Raw genomic sequence first — 8,860 nt, 5'->3', positions numbered from 1 at the left:
CACAAATCCCTCAAATTAATCTGACCATCCATCAACCATCCTTTTATCAAATGTAAGCAGACGGAGCGAAATTAATTAAAAATTAATCATACACATTTCAAAGTTTCAAGTGTCATCAAAGAAATACAATATATATATATATATATATATATATATATATATATATATATATATATATATATATATATATATATATATATATATATAATTGTTTATCAAGCCTCCTTCTCACGACCCTTGAACTGATTCACTAAACATAAACTGAAAACGAGACTGACATACAAATTGATATTACACGAGTACGGTCAACTTACCTTAAAACTTGCCAAAAAATATGAACCCTCTTGTCTGCCGATCCAGTTAAAAACTTTGTAGCAATGTCTTGGGGGTCCAGTGCAGTCAGACGATCTCGGTGAACATGACAGATCATGAGATGGTTGAGGCGTTGTTGGGTCATTGTGGAACGTAACCAAGTCTTCATACGTCTGAGTGCGCTGAATGACCGTTCAGCTTCGCATGAACTTGCTGGGGAAACCAATAGAAGCCGAAGCAAACGTTCTACCTGTGGGAACATTTGACGGCCTTCCGGCACCATGTCTACAAGTATCTTACGGTAATCTTCAACAGATGAACCACTGAACTGGTTACGAAAGAAGCCAAGTTCTTGCTTTCGGGAATCCGACAGTTCGGGATATTTGCGGACTATTTGTGGTTTGAATGACCCAGACATGAGCATTTCACCCTAGTCCCTGTATGCCATGAGGTCGGTTGATGTGAAGTACTCGTTCAAGTTCTCGGATGCGCTGTCGATGACTTTGAAAAATTAAACTCTGTATACCTCCTCTGCACAATTGGCAGTGTATTCCTGCGTGCCTCCATCAAGTCTCTTCGGAAGCTTGCACTTACGAGGGAGGGTCACTGGATCGAGTTGGCACTGCTGGAGCTTCTGTTGTGCTGCTTCGAAAACCTCCTTAAACGTCTGGTCGGTACGGAGAGATTGGAGATTCTGTGCAGTTACCTTTACAGCAGTAAGCATACCAGAGACGGTAACTTGTGAACCCTGAAGTGCCTTATTGAGGTATTCAAATAATTGGAGAATGGGCAATGATGCAAACAGACCGAGAACACACTTTCCTGATGAAAGACGGCTTTGAATACCGTTGGCTCGTGATGCCGTGTTCGTTCCAAAGTCATCACTTGCTTGTTGAAGGGTATCCAGTACCGCTTCAGTTATCCAATATCGATTTCAAGGCAGGAGAATGAGTTAACCAACGCGTCGGGCAAATTGGCCTCAGGCCTGTAGGGCAAGGAGTGTCAGCATCCTCAGCGTGGATATTCAAGTGCAGATGCTTGAATTTTCCAGAGTTGTTGTAGATGTTGCTGAGTACCTGGACATAATCAAGGGCGTCTCTTATGAACGGTGCAGTTTGTAGGGCTTGGGATGTAATAAGTTGGTTGACATGAGCTCCACAGTGAACATAATTGGCCAGCGGTTGGAGTTTTTTTAGCTATGCTTGACAGCCCTTGTACTTTCCGGATATGTTGCTTGCCCCATCGTAAGTCTGCGCTCTAAGGTGTTCAATAGGAAGTTGACACCGAATGAGGACATCCTGAAGCATCTTACAAAGTGATACTCCTGTTGTTGACGATACTTGGTAGAAGCCGATGAGATCTTCTTGAACATCAAAGGAATCCGTCACAGAGCGCACACACACCGACTCCTGCTCATTACCCTGAATATCTTGCGTTCCATCAGTTACGAGTCCGAACTGAGTGGGTATTTCATTCACGTGACTGCAGATATTTCTGAGGATGGCATGACTCATCAACTGTAGAATTTCGTTCTGAATTTCTCCACTTGTGAACGTCGTCTTCCTTGACAGCCACTTCTTGAGGTTTACATCATCCTCAGCCCGCAACTGTAAGAGCATTTTGAAATTCCCTTCAGAGGCATCCTTCCCACGAATTGCAAAACCTTGTCAGGCTAAATATTGCAGTGAGGTGATTATCTTCAGAAGTGCTGACCGTGCAGATCTTTGCTCTTCTAGCAGTTTGCTCAGTTGCACATGGACACCAGGTTGACTTCTGCGACATTTCAGATTTTCAGAGGCAAGCCTACGTGTGCTTGATCGTTCGTGTTGTCTGAATTTTTATGTAGCCTTTTTCCAGTTCCGAAAGCCCTTTGAGACAAATGCGTCTTCTGCACAGCGGGCAAGTTCGATAAGTTTTTCACGAGAAGCGTCCGTACAGGTGTGACAGAGTACACCGCCAATGCTCTGATCAAAATGAAGCCACGGAAAATCTTTGAACCACTGTTGTTGAAACTTCAACTTTTGGTTTGGCAGTATTTGGACTGGGATACAACTGACATCATGAGGTCGAAAAGGCTGATCTGGGAAATTAGGCCGAGTACTCGCACATGCACCCTTTTCTGCTATCTTCTCCTTTGAATCGTCCACCTATTTGTGGGAACTTGATTGCTCCAGGAGAGTGGTTGGGGATGTGCTACTTGATGCTGTCACGAAAAACTTTCTGATATCCATATCCTCTATGAAACGAGAAGGGAATTACATTTCAGTTGAATAAATTTTGACATGTGAATTATAAGGGTTATTTTTGCGTAACAGGGCATTTTTAAGGTCAACATACTTTTGGCAAAGTCACTATACCTCCAGGCACAATGTTGACATGTGATAAGCTTTGCGTAGCACATGTATTACTAAAAGAGCGCCGATACGAGTTCAGTTCTTAATTTAGCATCTGAGCTCCCAATGTAGCATTCCATTACTCCGGAACATTATTTTTCCTAGTAAAAATTGAAAGCTGCGGCGAAGCTACAAAGCCAAAGCCTTTTTAAATCGGATTTTCGAGGTTATCTCATTACTACCCTAGAGATACTGTATAATTCGAGAACAGAATTAAAAAATAATTTTCCGTTCGTTTGTCCGAACCGCTTTGGTGAATTTTGCATATTATTCAACAGCTACCTTTTAAAATCTATAATTTAATCCTCACAAGTCCAACGACCGAATGATACCTCTCGTTTTGTAGGTCAAAACCTACAACCTCCCCTCAGTCCAAGTACCGATGAAAAAAAAATATTTACATTAACCGCCGCAAAAGCGAGTGAATCAGCGCATTTTATGTTGTTTCCAAGTATTCAAAGCTAATTTAGTCGCCAAAATACCCACTTTCCTTCGAATTTCACCCGGTTTTCAACGTTGGCATTTAGGCCACTTTTATCGACTGCGAAATATGAAAACAGAATTACAAAATATCTTTCTGTTCATTTGTGCGAGCCGGTAGAGTGAAACCGCGTCATCCTGCACAAGTGCTCCACCATCTCAATCAGCAGACCAGACCGCGAAATATTTTAGTGGCTTATAACTCGACGGTGCAAAGTCACAAAAATTAAACACACACATCATCGTGCAGGTAATAATATCAGGCATCCGGCGATATAAGTTAGAAAGGTGAAATAAACTATTTTGATCGCTAAAGGAGCCCCGAGCCGTTGCGGCCTAACACTATCTGAGGTGTGGCGCTCCGGGCCATGAAGCCGCGATTTATTTAAACACTCATAAAATGACGATACAAAGTCCGAAAACGTCCCAACATACCTCAAAACGTCCAGGTCACGTTCCCTGTTAGTGGGTGAACAATCCAACGCTTGGCGAATTCTGCTTCGCAATGATAGGAAGAGCCGACATCGAAGGATCAAAAAGCGATGTCGCTATGGACGCTTGGCCGGTGGGAGACCATGGCTTGGGAAGCACGGATTCTCAATGTTGAATTGTTAACCTATCATCTTTAATAGAACTATAATAGACCAATAAAACTTTAAAAGAGATTTAAAATTTTATTCTTGTATTTGAGGAGCATCTCGGCCTGGTTGTACTGGAGCAGCTCGTTTTGTATTACCTAACTTACGTTCAATGAAAAAAGTGGGGGGGACAATCAATATGTTGTCCCTCCGGCCTTGATAAAAGTGGGGGGGGACATGTCCCCCCCGTCCCCCACCAATCGACGCCCATACAGTCAGAGCATACATAGAGACCAGAGAAACAACACCCAAGGAGTGACGAATCCTTTGTCTCATAACAAGCTCGTCGACCGATGTTACCTCAATTATCATTTGAGTCAGCTTATTGGACACAGTTCCAGCAACTCCTTGGGAATGGTAACCATCAGAGTGACCAGACCAATAGTAGGTGTAACCACCCGCCATGATCTCGGCACTATCCGGTCTCTGAACCTCAGAGAGTGCTGCAATACCGATGTTCAAAAGCTTGAGCTCAGATGATAAGAGAGACAGGTGATCATCCTCTCTTTGGGATAGGACATTCCAGGCACCCACCTGAAGGACCTGCCTCTGGTTAACCAAAGGAGACCGCCATCTGGTGGACGACACCTCAGCACCACTCCGCCACGCACCACTGGAATCTGACCCTGGAGGTTTACCCCGTGGTTTTCCTCCTATCATCAAGGAATGGGGGTCCTGAAGGCTTTGCCTCAATCCCGTCGTCCAGTGAGCTGCAGCAGCACAGGATGGACTCCCACGGAGTGAGTTTTCAGATTTTCTTGCATTGGTGGGTTTTGTGGAATGAAGCGTTTTGCAGTGGCTGAAGTGCAAATCCTGCCACCAACCTCCTGAAAAAAATATAAAAAAGTAACCCAACTGCAGGACGACACACACAGACACAGTTGGGTACTATAAATGGATGGCCATTGGCTCACAAGGAGCTCCTTGGCCGTTTGAGAGGTTTTGTTTTTAATCCTGATGGGTGTCCACATCCATAATACAATAATAATTATAATATAATAATAATAGTTTCCTTCCAAGGGAACTCTTATTATTATGATTATTATTATTATTTAAAGTGGTCATTATTGGGAGCATCAAACTGGGCAACCCAAAAAGAAATGACTTCAGAAAACCTGCTTCACTAAATGATATTTATTATTGTTATTCCAACTATGCTATGATATTTTAATTGAATAAATTTGTGTCAATGGAATTATGAACTGAAGATGTAAAAGGTTGATTAAGTTTGTAGCTGAAGAACAAGTCGAAAAACAAAACTTGGTTCAAGCAAGATTAAATGGTTGGTTACAACATTAACATTGCTGGGAAGGAATACCATCATTGCAAAAACAAAAAGTTTCATTCTTTGATTTTTCACCTTATTGATGGAGTTGTTGTTGTTCTTTTGTGCACAGCACAGAGCTGGGTGGTTAGCATCATTAACTGAGTGTGATTGTGCAGTGTTTGCAATGCCCTCTGTAGGTTAGGGCAGGAATTTAGAATTTGGTCAATGTGCTGGCGATAGGTCGCCTACTCTTCCCGAAGGACGACATGAGATCTAATGTCGGCAGACAGGATGCCGAGTTTAACGTACATCCGAAGGATGGCACACACATTAATGAATCACTTTGTCTGTGAGACACCAGGTTGACAGTTTGTAGCTTGGCCGAGATTTTAACCCAGGCATGATGGTTTAGAGGGGAGTGTGCGTACCTATAGGCCATCAAGATCTAATTGATTCATCCTCATCACACACCCAACCTGTCCAGCAAGTTTTGTTTGAATTCGTCCACAACTTTTTGAGATATCCTGCTCACAGACAAACGAACAAGAAAGACCATGCATAGCACAATACTTTCAACTCCCTTTATAAATTTTGACCTTAAAAACAATTGGTGGTTGAAATCAAAGACCAAATATGCAAATCCTCTTCAAATTCCTAGTCGATCGGATGAAAATTGATGATTTTATCGATTCCACCAAAATTGTTGACTTTTGGCTTATGTTGACCTTCTGGCCGATGTTGACCTCAAAAATAAAGGGGTGGTTGAACTCGGCGACATGATAAGCAAACCCTCTTCAAATTTCAAGTAAATCAAATGAAAATTAGTGATTTTAGAAATCTGGCCTTTGCTGATATTTTGACCTCAAAAACAAAGGCTTCTTGCGGATGACAAACTACCATGTAGTGCAGTTTTGTGAAGATCGGTTTAAAATTGTGACCGGTAGGCGATTAACAGACAAACAAACAAACAGAATAACAAACTAAAATAACCAATGTGTTTGAAAAATCTTCGATTTTCGCAAGTAACAAGAATGATGTGGTGGATAACACGATAATTGCAAAATCCAAATAACAAGCTCGAATGAGCTAAGATCCTCATCCTCTTAATGATGACATCATAAAAACGAATACGACGTCATTATGATGTATCAGGTTTGCGATAAATTATCTGTGCTAATGCCCGGCTTGATTCCCGCAAACAAAATTCAAACAGCTTGCCGAGTTTCGGAGATAATGGTGTAGGCGATTTCTATTAGCGGCGATATTATGACGTCAATTTCTTTTCTCGGAAGAATTTCCAAAATCGGAGATGGTTACTGCCTGTGCGTGGGCTTTCTGCATATACATGGCAAGTTTCACGAAGATCCGATGAAAACTCTGGGTTGTGAAACAAAAAGTCAAAAAATAGGAATGACGTCATAAAAATTATGACGTCATAGTGATGTATCATATGTACGGTAATTCATCTCTGCCAATGCCCCGTTCGATTCCCGCAAACAGAATTCAAAAAGCTTGCCTAGTTTCGGAGATAATTTTTAGGTGATTTCCATTAGCAGAGATATTTTGACGTCATAACTTTTTTTTCTCGGAGGAATTTTCAAAATCGGAGATGGTTACTGTCTGCACAGGGTATTTTTACATATATATGCCAAGTTTCAGGAAGTTTCGATGAAAACTGTAGGCTGTGAAACAAAAAAGTCCACAAGAACAACAACGTGAGTAAGACTTAGAGATCCTGCACGAGGATCTAAAAATATTCTTCTCGGTTTTGATTGGTGAAATGATTCAGCGACACAATATGCAAATTCTGTTCAAACAACTAGAGTACCCAGTCTCTAGGTGTGTAGAGATAGCATGTTACTTGCTGAAAAAAAGTCGTTTTTGTATTGCAAAAAGACTCTTGATGTTTGTGTGGTGTGCATATAAAGGGGTCTAACGGGTATACAGGTCGAATAGGTGTAAGGCCATGATTCTTAAATGGTAGGTCACGACCCCCTCGCCTAGGGTGTCGCAAATGGGTTACCTGGAAGGGGTTGTGGGGGGGGGGAGGAGGTTCAAAAAGGGCACTGTAATACCTTCCGAAAGTATTCACACCCCTTGCCTTTGTCACATTTTGTTGTGTTACAGCCTGAATTTAAAATGGATTAAATAAAAAAAATTTGTCACCGATCTACACAAAATATAACATAATGTCAGTGGAATTTTTTCTGAGAAGTTTTTACAAATTATTATGTAAAATATGATATGAAAAGCTGAAATGTCTTGTCAATAAGTATTCAACCCCTCTGCTATGACACTCCAAATTGAGCTCAGGTGCATCCAATTTCCTTTGATCATCCTTGAGATGTGTCTACAATTTGATTGGAATCCGCTTGTGGCCAAATCAATTGATTGGATATGATTTAGAAAGAAAGGAACCTTTCTATATAAGGTCCTACAGTTGAGAGTGCATGTCAGAGCAGAAACTCTACCATGAAGTCCAAGGAACTGACAGTAGAACTCAGATAGAATTGTGAGGCATAGATCTGGGGAAGAGTATAAAACTATTTCTAGAGTGATGGAAGTTCCCAAGAGCACAGTGAGCTCCATCATGAGGAAAAAGGAAAGAATATTGGACTCCCCAGACCCTTCCTAGCTCGAGTCGGCCGTCCAACCAAACTTAGCAACTGGGCAAGAAGAACATTGGTCAGGAAGGTGAGCAAGAACCCAATGACCACTCTGACGGAACTACAGAGTTCCTTGACTAAGATGGGAGAATCTTCTGGAAGGAAGTCTATGCGGCACTTCACAAATCCAGGCTTTATGGGAGAGTGGCCAAATGGAAGCTACTCCTGAGAAAAAGGCACATGACAGCATGCCTGGAGTTTGTAAAAAGACTTGTAAGGATAGCGGGAACAATTGATGGAGCCAAACACAGGCAAATCCTTGAAGAGAACCTGCTTCAGAGTTCAAAACACCTCGGACTGCGGCAAATATTTACGTTTCAACAGGACAATGACCCCAATCAAAGAGCCCAAAGCATCATTGGAATGGTTTCAGAACAAGAACATGAAAGTCCTTGAGTCGCCCAGCCAAAGCCCACACTTGAATCCCATTGAGAATCTGTGAAAAGACTTGAAGATTGCTGTTCACCGATGCTCCCCATCCAACTTGACAGAACTTGAGCAAATCTATAAGGAAGAATGGGAGAAAATCCCCAAATCCAGATGTGCAAAGCTGATACAGACATACCCAAGAAGACTGAAATCTGTAATTGCTGCCAAAGGTGCTTCGACAAAGACTTTGATTCTGCATACTTATGTGACCTGTGGTTGAATACTTATGTAAATTACATATTTGTATATTTCATTTTCAATACATTTGTAAAAATTTCTAAAAGCATATTTTCACTTTGTCATTATGGGGTATTTTGTGTCGATCATTGACAAAAAAAATTAAATTCTTTTTTTTAAATTCACGCTGTAACAACAAAATGTGAAAAAAGTCAAGGGGTGTGAATACTTTCTGAAGGCACTGTAAGTCAGTTCGAAAATATTATTCTTACTAAAACACTCATAAGTAAATAGGGAATGCTCAAAAAGGAATATATACATATATGTATATTAAACGTTTGGATAAATATAACTATTGTAAACTCATTTAGATAACTTTTTAAACCCCTCTCGCATTATTTAAGGGTAAGTTGCAATTTATTCAAACCTCAGACAGTATGAGTGTTTGAGATTCCACCGGTTGTGAAAGGTTCTGATGGCGGTGCATATGCAGTATTA

The sequence above is a fragment of the Eptatretus burgeri genome, chromosome 6 (genome assembly GCF_056783735.1).
Source record: "Eptatretus burgeri isolate ZD-2024b chromosome 6, Ebu_testis_v1, whole genome shotgun sequence".
NCBI classification, from domain to species: Eukaryota; Metazoa; Chordata; class Myxini; order Myxiniformes; family Myxinidae; genus Eptatretus; species Eptatretus burgeri.
Note: the sequence above shows the minus strand (reverse complement) of the source record.